At 43.9% G+C, this 10,000-nt stretch overlaps 1 protein-coding gene across 1 annotated transcript in view; it reads left to right on the top strand.

The window, feature by feature from the left end:
- Positions 1 to 298, top strand: part of LOC132455418 (T-cell-specific surface glycoprotein CD28-like) — a 5,054-nt gene extending 4,756 nt beyond the window's left edge. Inside the window, exon 5 of the mRNA XM_060049296.1 lies at positions 1 to 298. This exon is cut by the window's left edge and continues 497 nt beyond it. The gene's annotated coding sequence lies outside the window, so the exon portion shown is untranslated.
- Positions 299 to 10,000: the final 9,702 nt, after the last annotated feature.

Below are 10,000 nucleotides of genomic sequence, written 5' to 3'. Positions count from 1 at the left end.
CAATGATGTCACAAAACTGAAAAACAGTTGCCCAACATTAAGTGCAACAACTCAATGAAGTCAAACCCAACAAGCATGACATTCACTTCAGGGCAGTTTTAGTAGTTGTAGTGGCGACTTAAAGTGGAAATCTTTCATGACTGATATCGTTTCTAAGCAAACTAGACACATGGGTTTGCCTTTGAATTCTATGAACAGATACTCTGCTTTTCTTCTTTCTTAACCAAGTTTTCTGTAACTCGTTTCTTTTATTTTTTTTCTTCTTTTTTTTTATTATTAAATAAAAATTATGTGCGGGCCTGACTGAGTGAGGATGCGGGCCGTATACGGCCCGTGGGCCGCCAGTTGCCCATCCCTGACTTGGAGGAATACAAATTTTTGAGGACTCATTTGGACAAAGATTCTATCTGCCCCAAAAGTTGTGCTTTCCGCTTATGAATATAGTAGAATCATCATTTTGATATATATTGATTATGTGTGTTTATTTATATCTATATATATATTTATACAACGGGTGGCTTAAATCCAGCGATCTCATTGGTTCCTAACTGTTAAATGTATTATGAGCGTATACATAACTGCTATGACGCCCAATCATTTTGTGAAAGTTTGCATATCACTCCGCGCCTGGAAGTAGAAACAGTTACAAAGTAAAAAATATATTGAACGATGGAGAGGGTATAAATGTTGTTACTCCGGGAGTGAGCAAGGCGATGGAGAGAATAACGAAAGCTTAGGCACACGGCGAGTGAACTGCTCCATAGGATAAATTGCCGGCGAACCGCTCTAGCCGAGCCTTCTCTCGGAGGGACGCTAAAGTGTGTTGCATAGCGACCGTCGTGCATTTTGAAGGCAGCCAGGAGGGACTACTTTTTTGTATTCTTTAATAAAACGGCTACTTTGACTTTCTTGGTTTCTTTTCAAATGTAGTGTGTCTATGACTTTCGTTTCGCCATAACAGTAACCGTTGTATAAAAGCAATAGATCACTTCAGTCAGTGGTATGTGCTCATTATACCACTGTGAAGGGGGTCGCCGGCCCTCCGCTGCGCGTCGGGGCCGGACAACGCCCCTTAACAGTGGTATAATGAGCACATACCACAGCCTGTCGTGATCTATTGCTTAATATATATATATATATATATATATATATATATATTAGAGCTGTCAGTTAAACGCGTTATTAACGGCGTTAACGCAAACCAAATTTAATTTTTATCGCGCGATTAACGTAATTATTTTATTAAAAAATATATATATAATTTTTTTTTTTTGGCTCAAAACAAAGAAGCAGTAGCCTGACTGCTATGTTCAAATTACATTTGTTCAAAGCAGTTGTTTAATTGCACTATAGGCTCTTTTTTTGTATCGTCCTGTTTTGATCAGTATATGCCAATGTTGTTATCAATAAAAAATCATTTGCACAAGGCAAGCCGATGCACTTCACCATGTTGATAAGAGAATTAAAATGAGAAGAATTTTGGGACAAAAAAATCAAGGGATATTTAGCATAGAAAAAGAATTTGCGATTAATCGCAATTAATAATAGTTAACTATGACATTAATGCGATTAATCACGATTAAATATTTTAATCGCTTGACAGCTCTAATATATATATATATGTATATATATATATATGTATATATATATATATATATATATATATATATATATATATATATATATATATATATGTATTTTAAAGTGAGGGAGGAAGGACTGCGCGCTTGGTTGCCATTGGCCTGCTTGCACTATTGGTGAATGGTGCATAAGAATGTGAGACTCAAGTTGTTTCAGGGTGTATTGATGAACTACAAAATAGTAGGGAGGGATAGTTATGTGAATAAAATTGATGCAAAGCCACCAGTGGCATCACTGTAATTTGAAAGCTGGTGGGCAGCATGTCTTTGAAAGGGACTACAAGGGCAGAAGGAAAGGATGCAAAGCCCATTAGTCAAATCAGGCCTACTCTGGGCCTAAAAAATCTGGGTCTATTTTTGCCCTCAATGACTGAAGTTATTGGTTGCAATTTGCCTTTGTTTGTTTTCAGTTACAATTGATTTAAGAAAACAATAACATTATTTCAAACAACCTGATCTATAGGCATGGTGCCTATCAAGGAAAGTCGCATAGCAGCACCAACGTGAACTTGACAGTTGTCGTGGCGTTTGGTTGCCCTATCAAGATTTTTCACATCAATGAAACCATGAACAGCCCACGTTGGAGATTTGCCATTATTCATTAACAAACAGGGCCAGCAATACAGTCGATTGCTAGTAATGCTACCAGTAAGCCATGAGTACCTAGCAAACCATGTAGCACCCACAACACTGTTGTGGGGATGACAACACTGTTGTCATTACTTTTGGTGATCTCGATTTTGCGAAGTGGTCTACCTTTTTCTTTGGTCGCTAACTTAAGCACTGTAACTCAATGAATGGAATGCTTTGTAATTAAACATGAACAATGTCCTCTGTTTCCAATGTTTCCATTGTACACACAATTCGCAAATGTTAGAATGGTGGCTTTGTATCAATTTTATTCACATAACTATCCCTTCCTACTATTTTGTCATTCACCAAAACACCCTGAAACAACTTGAGTCTCACATTCTTATGCACCATTCACCAACAGTGCAAGCAGGCCAATGGCAACCAAGCGCGCAGTCCTTCCTCCCTCACTTTAAAAACCACCAGCCGCCACTGATATGTATATTTATTCACCTTCATAATCTGAAACCGCAGGTTTCTGAGGCAGATCCATTTGATCTGTGAATGAAGGAAGTCATTCTCTACCTAGAATATGAAATGGTGGTTTTTTTGAGTGAATGTCAAATTATTCCATGCAACCTTTTCCTTTACACACACACACACACACACACACACACACACACACACACACACACACACACACACACACACACTCAAACACACACACACACACAGACATACACACACACACACACACACACACACACACAGACATACACGCACACACACACACACACACACACACACGCCTGCAGAAAAAACTGAAATTGTAGCATTGCGGTTGAACTCAACTGAAGCTTGGGTGGAGGAAGGGTGTGTGTGTGGGGGGGGGGGGGGGGGGGAGTGCAAGCCTCCCCGTGGGTGTCAGGAGAATACGATAACATCCTGTGCAACTTCCTGTCTGTCCTGAGATGTGAGAGGGGGAGAGTGATGTGATAGGTGGAGGAGAGGGGGGGAGAGATGTGAGAGGGGGAGAGTGATGTGAGAGGGGGAGGGGGGAGAGATGTGAGAGGGAGAGAGATGTGATAGGTGGAGGAGAGGGGGGGAGAGATGTGAGAGGGGGAGAGTGATGTGAGAGGGGGAGGGGGGAGAGATGTGAGAGGGAGAGAGATGTGATAGGTGGAGGAGAGGGGGGGAGAGATGTGAGAGGGGGAGAGAGATGTGAGAGGGGGAGAGTGATGTGAGAGGGGGAGAGAGATGTGAGAGGGGGAGAGTGATGTGAGAGGGGGAGGGGGGGAGAGATGTGATAGGTGGAGGAGAGGGGGAGAGGGGGAGGAGAGATGGGAGAGGGGGAGGAGAGATGGGAGAGGGGGAGGAGAGATGGGAGAGGGGGAGGAGAGGGGAGGGAAGAGAGAGGAGAAAGAGAAACAGGAGATTAATCGAAAAATAGATAAGAAAAATAAAAAATTCAATCACATCCGACTGGCAGCAATAGGGGACTGGCGCGATGACTAACTTTTTCAAATGGTTCGTACCATAACACCGAGCAGACGGGGGTGTGTGTGTGTGTGTGTGTGTGTGTGTGTGTGTGTGTGTGTGTGTGTGTGTGTGTGTGTGTGTGTGTGTGTGTGTGTGTGTGTGTGTGTGTGTGTGTGTGTGTGTGAGGTGGGGGGGGGGGGGGGGGGGGGGGGTCATGCGCAAAGTAGCTACGTCTCTAGTTTGATGTTGATTATTAATAACGAGAAAGAAAGAAAGGATTCACAAATGACGGCGGGACACCAATATAATGAAGCATGGTGGTATATGTCGTGCACAATGGCAATGAGGCAGTTCTTTCTGCATTCAATGAATGTGCTTGCCCACGCAGGGGTGGGACCGGAGAGACTCGTTAGGCAGAGGAGACCAGGTGCGTTTACTTCCCTTGTAAAACGACCGATTATGTTTTGGAATTAACGTGTGATACCAGAGGTGACACATGAGGTCGTGGGCTTGCTTCAAACCGTGTCTTGTTTTATAAATGTCGTTTTGTTGGGGTGGAAAATAAACATGTTCAAAGATGAGATTATCGTCTCAACTTGATATAGTAGAGTGAATTACTGTGAAGCAATAAGAACAACGTTTAGAAATGTGAAAAACACATTTAAAGTGAGCGGTTCATTTCTGACCCATCAGAAGAGTGAAGTGCACAATCACTTATACATCGAAGGGTTCATGTACTTTTGGAAAAACAGTGATTTGATCAACCAAGACAACGAGGCTTGGAGCCATGTCTCTTTCTGAGGGTGTGTGAACGTTCATCAGTGAGCTGTTGTGATTCATTACCGCTCACTGCCCCCTGGTGGAAAAGATCGTAATAGCACCGCACAGCCGATACTTTCACCCACACTGCCACAGTGTGGGTGATCACAAAGACTGAATATATCAACCTATCTATATTGAAACAAACAAAGGGGGGGGGGGGGGAGCAAACACACCCTCTGCACTACAAGTTAACACAAGATTAAACATTTCAAAACACAATGGATCAGTAAGTGCAGGGAAGTGAATGTATGAGATGGTTGCTATTGGTAGCTATCAGCGTGTTGGCCCGCTACAGCTTCATCTCAATACCTTCACTTAAATTAAAACCCTTGACACTTGGCTACCTGATGCTTTCGTAGACAATGACGTCATTTGGAAGTACGGCTGAAGTTTGAACGTTGCAATTACATAAAATATCCACGTAGGGGCAGTAAAACACTGAATAAAAGGGTGTTACTAGGTAGCTCTGTATGCAATGTCCGTATATGACTCTGAGCCGAAATAATAAAAATCAACTCTTCAGCTTGAGTCCCTGAGTTAATCATAAGCACTGGTAAGGATTCATGACATGTGTCAAAAGTGACCATTTCGGCTGAGTGAGAGAAGAAACACGTTTGGAGCAGCAAAAGTTTCACGCGCCGGACCCGTTTGACTTCACCCAGCCCGCGGCATGGCCGGCCTGGAGACTGTTATGTTCGTTCTATATATATGACAAACCGGGCGCAGTAGTAGGCTATGTTTAGTTCCTAGCACTAGCGGTCTGACACATATCAGTCCCTCCAGAAAAACGTGATTATGCGATCGCATAATTCAACGCATAATCAGCCAATGTTTGCATATTCATGCAGGGGCCGCATTTTTTCCAATATGCCTCACTTTCACCGCATAAATGGCCGATTACCGCGCAAATATGTGGGGCTTGCATGATTTCATAATCCCCGCATTTTCGTTGCAAGAAAGTTGAAAAATATTGCATTTACTTCACACAAGAGTAGCCATTTCCCCCTGTTGCCATGGAACGCTATGAAGTGACTTAATTACGCGACGTGAACGTCATCGAAAACATGAATTTTTTTTTCCCGCAATTTTGCAAGTTCCCGCATTTTCATTGCATAAAATTGCATAAATATGCCCCATATTTCACCGCTTTTTTTTCAGGAAACGTGCCGCATAATCAAGGATTTTGCCGCAACAATCAGAAAAAAACGCCGGGTTTTTCTGGAGGGACTGTGTAATGGTCGTCAACTGATAACTTGTTTAGGGCGTCTAAAGCGTCCAGTTAATTGTGTGCGGGTGCATGTGTGCGTGTTCGATTTTATTGCTATAGGTTTTTTGTATGTTTAAAAATAAAAATCAACAATCTCTTTGTGTGTGAGTGATTAAGATACATCTTTGCAATGTCTAACTTTGTATATGTATTTGTGTATTTAGCTACAATGTTTCATTTAGCCTTTGGCGTGTGCGTGTGCACCTTCACTTTGTATGGAGTCGTGTCGCCCCTTCGCGTTTGGTGTAAACGCACCTGCGTTCACACCAAACGCGACATTTGTCGCCCGTTCGCGCCACTAATCACAATCTGTCGCTGTGCAAGTTTTGTCACTGTGCGTTCACACGAAACACGAAATTTGTCGCCCGTTCGCGTTGTCTCCGAAGTTTTGTCGCTGTCGCTGTGCAGTTTTGCCGAATTTGTCGCGCCACAACTTTTGGACTCCAACGGTGCTTCATTCACAACCATGCCGAAATAACAAGCATTGCATGTCTTTACCTTTTGTGGAAGATGGAGAGACGTCGGAATGCCCGTCGTTTATGGGTTCATGATATCCTTCGGAGCCGTACAGAGCTCGGCGAATTTCACCGTCTTCTGCAGGAGCTCCGTCTGGATGACGACCGCTTCCAGCGCTATTTGAGATTGACTCCGGCCCAGTTTGATGACCTGCTGACCAGTGAGGAACGCGGCGGATCCCTGTCCGTCTGTGTCAGTCTGTCGGTCTTTGACGGTGTATTTGACACCTTTTCCAATGATATAACAACGCCTCCGTTGCAGCCTGCAGCTGTCACCTCCTTCTTGCATATGTTTCAAAGTCTTTTGTGCCGCGACAGACATGTGGGTGAAAGTGGGTGATGTGAGTAGGTTGGACCTTTACTTATTGGCACATGGGGCGTCATTGGCTACCAGGTTCAGTTCTTATAATTATTTTATTAATAATTATAATATATAATTATAAATTAATATTAACTATTATTATTATTATTATTATTATTATTATTATTATTATTATTATTATTATTAATAAAAATAATTATTATTATTATATTATTATTATTGAAGTAGGCCTACATAAGTAGCCTAGAAGCCTAAAGAACGGTGCTTTGCTATTATTGGCAATTTATTAATTAATAGAACTATTCGTCTGAAAAAACGCCGTTACAATTATTCTTATCGCTGTTGTTTTAAATATGTATAGGCCTATATGTCACCTAGCCTATTTCTCACTCTATTTCCACCAGGCTGTGATTGCTCAATATGGCTTCTAGATGGCGACATGGGTCTAAAGCACTGCATATGGCGTCTAGCTTCACATGCTAATTAATTACCAAGAGTAATTTGTGAAAGGAGATGTTTTTCGTTTGAAACAGCTCAACACGTGGAGATCGGTACCGGATTTGTTCATAGTTTTAAATATTTTTAAATAGCTATACGCAATAGAGTAATAAATAGTAGGCTTATTTAATAGAGCAAACAGGTATCTCTGTCCGGTGGTCGTGCTGGGTGTCTTGTGTTATATTATTCTGGGAAACGCAAATTCGATTCAAACGAGCTCTCTTGGAAATGGAAAATTAATATAAACATATATAATATAAACAAAGCAGTTTACACTTTAAACAAGGGAAAAAATAAGGACGCATGCCACGTTGAAAGTAGTACTGCAAGAAGAACTATTCATAGCCAAAAGAAAATGAAAAAGTAGGAGCTTATAATTTTTATTATTTTTTTGATAAATAATGAATGTATAAAATACCTGGGAAGCACGACAGAAGTACAATACATAACGCTATCTGAAGCCAAAAGTCTCCTATAACGACGCTGCTGGCGCTTTGACCGGTCGAGGCGGCTGCGCAGGAGGCTGGACAGGAAGCGACTGGTGCGCAGTGTGTGCGCGTGCCTCGTGCGCATGCTCCCTACGCCCTCCTCTTTCGCCGTACTGGGGTAAGGAAGAATGGGAAGCAGAGAACGGGACTACCAATGTGCTAGCTGTAGGTTATGGTGACACGCGAATCGAGAAAACATGAAACCGGTGGACACTTTCTAGCCTTCATATCCCCCTTTCCCCCTCCCTTGGCTTGGCTCAACCCCCCCCAAAACTCACCTGTCTGCTCACCGGGCTTTTAATTTTGATTTATCCTCGCCCTTTTTCCGCCGAAGCCTGTTCAGTTTTGCTCAGTTTCTCCTCTGTTGCTTTGGAATCACAGGAGGACGGAGCCTCGACCATCCCCTCCCCTGTTAACTGTAAGTAAATCTACACTCTGATTGCCGTTTTCTCTACCCTATCCCATCCATACCCTATAGTGTGTGTGTTGAAATGTGTAACAAAGAAAGCGTGTGTTGTAGTTATTGCATGGCACAGGGCTATGGGCTGCCCATCCTAAACGGGGCCCCCATCGCACAGAGAAAAAGAGGCGAGATCTTAAAGCGCCTTGTGTTCGCAATCCACATCGATGAAGACGTAGGAAATCGTGCAACACGTAAAACTTCAAAAACACCCATCTGTTTAGAGCCAAAACGCGACGTTCATTCACAGTGTGGCTTACAGACTGTTTAATAGCCCGGCCGTAGGAGAGCGGCTTGTGTAGATAAGGGAGTGTGTGTGTGTGTGTGTGTGTGTCTCTTCTCTGCAGCCATTGAACGGTCCTATGCAGATCACAGTTTGGACAGGCGTGGAAAAGCCAGGGGAGATAGACTGGAGGATGGGTCTTTATTTTCTTTCCTAAATAGATCCTTTTAATGTTGCCTTTCTATTCCCGCAGCCTCGTTATGCTCTGCTGGTGAAGGGACTAGAGAGCTAGGGGGATCCTGGTCCCCTCCCTGTTCGCCAAGCCGGGGTGAGGCAGCGAATGTTCAGGATGATGGTTCATGTTCATTCACTCCCTTTTGGGTGCTCCCGATGCAAATTGGAAAAATACTGCAGCAGTTTAGCTCGACGCTCACTTTGATATTAATACCCGGGACGACTGGAGTTGTTATTGCCGGTTTGGGTGGTTGAAGACTACTGCTGCTACTACACATCCGTGTCCCTAAAATAGCCCCGAGCCCTCCGTGTTTAGGTCCCCATTGTTGGTGTGACGGTATGCGCAGATTGGGGGCTAAATGTTGCTCATTTGGGCTGGCCTAGACGAGCAGCCCCCCTCTTCTTCTGAGACGATGATGGGGCTGCTACAAAGACGCGCTGTGTCAAACGTAATGGTCGCTTTAGATTCGGATTAACATCACTGCAAAAAAAAAATGGAGCTGAAATGCACTGCACAAGCCGTTTACATTGTGACACAGCTTAATGTCATAAAAATAAACCGTGAACAAAAGTAAATACACTGCCAGTGAATAAGATGTAAAGAAAAAAAGCTGCAGGCTATGGAGGGGTTGTTTAACCCCTCCTTTGCCTAGTGTTACAAACAGCATGAAATATAAATAAACTAGAGACCTCTGCGTGCACATTTGGGTCAGAGGTCGACGCATACAGAAGGGAAGGTAAACCTTGCCACTGTTTGGCTACCATATGGAGCCATGTTTCTGCTGTGTAAACATCCACCGTGTGTGTGTGTGTGTACCTGCGCGTGCCTGAACGTGTGTGTGCGCACGCTCAAGAAGAAGAAAGAACTTCAAAAGGCAAGAAAGTAGAGGGAGATTAACGGCAAACGTTAACGTCAGTAAACTTGACGACTCGTGCCTTTTGCGTCAAAGCCCATACTCGGCGGCACTGTACCGGGATCTGTAAATGTGTCCCGGCAGCTCTTTTAAATGGGCCTGTCTGTACACAAAGCCCAGTCGAAGGCACGCCAACTGGTGGGTTTGGACTCACGAGGACCGCGCTCCCACCATCTCTCTCTCTTACACAGCAGAGCAGCGAATGGTTTGGAAATAACAACCACCACCACCAACACCACCACCAGCACCAACAGAAGCAGCAGCAGCGGCAGGCCTCTGAAAGGCTTCTCGTGACACACACCTGCCCACGGGGCTGTTCTTTTTATGTTACGAGGATAAAGTAGCGGTCGCCAGGAGTCCGATTTCCCTTCAACTTTGTGCTCCGGTGGGGAAAAAAATTGGGGGACAGCGTGCGTTTGGAGGCGGAGGAGGAAGAGGTGGTGGAGGAGGGGTGGGATGTTAGGTGTTCATCCGACACATCAAGTAAACAAAACGTTATCCAGCCGTAGTGGTCTGTAGTCCTCGGTTTGATGAGGAAATCCGATGGGGGGGGCTAGCTTGGAATTCG

This window comes from Gadus macrocephalus, chromosome 4 (genome assembly GCF_031168955.1).
Source record: "Gadus macrocephalus chromosome 4, ASM3116895v1".
Lineage (NCBI taxonomy): Eukaryota > Metazoa > Chordata > Actinopteri > Gadiformes > Gadidae > Gadus > Gadus macrocephalus.
Note: the sequence above shows the minus strand (reverse complement) of the source record. Positions and strands in the feature narration are given on the sequence as shown.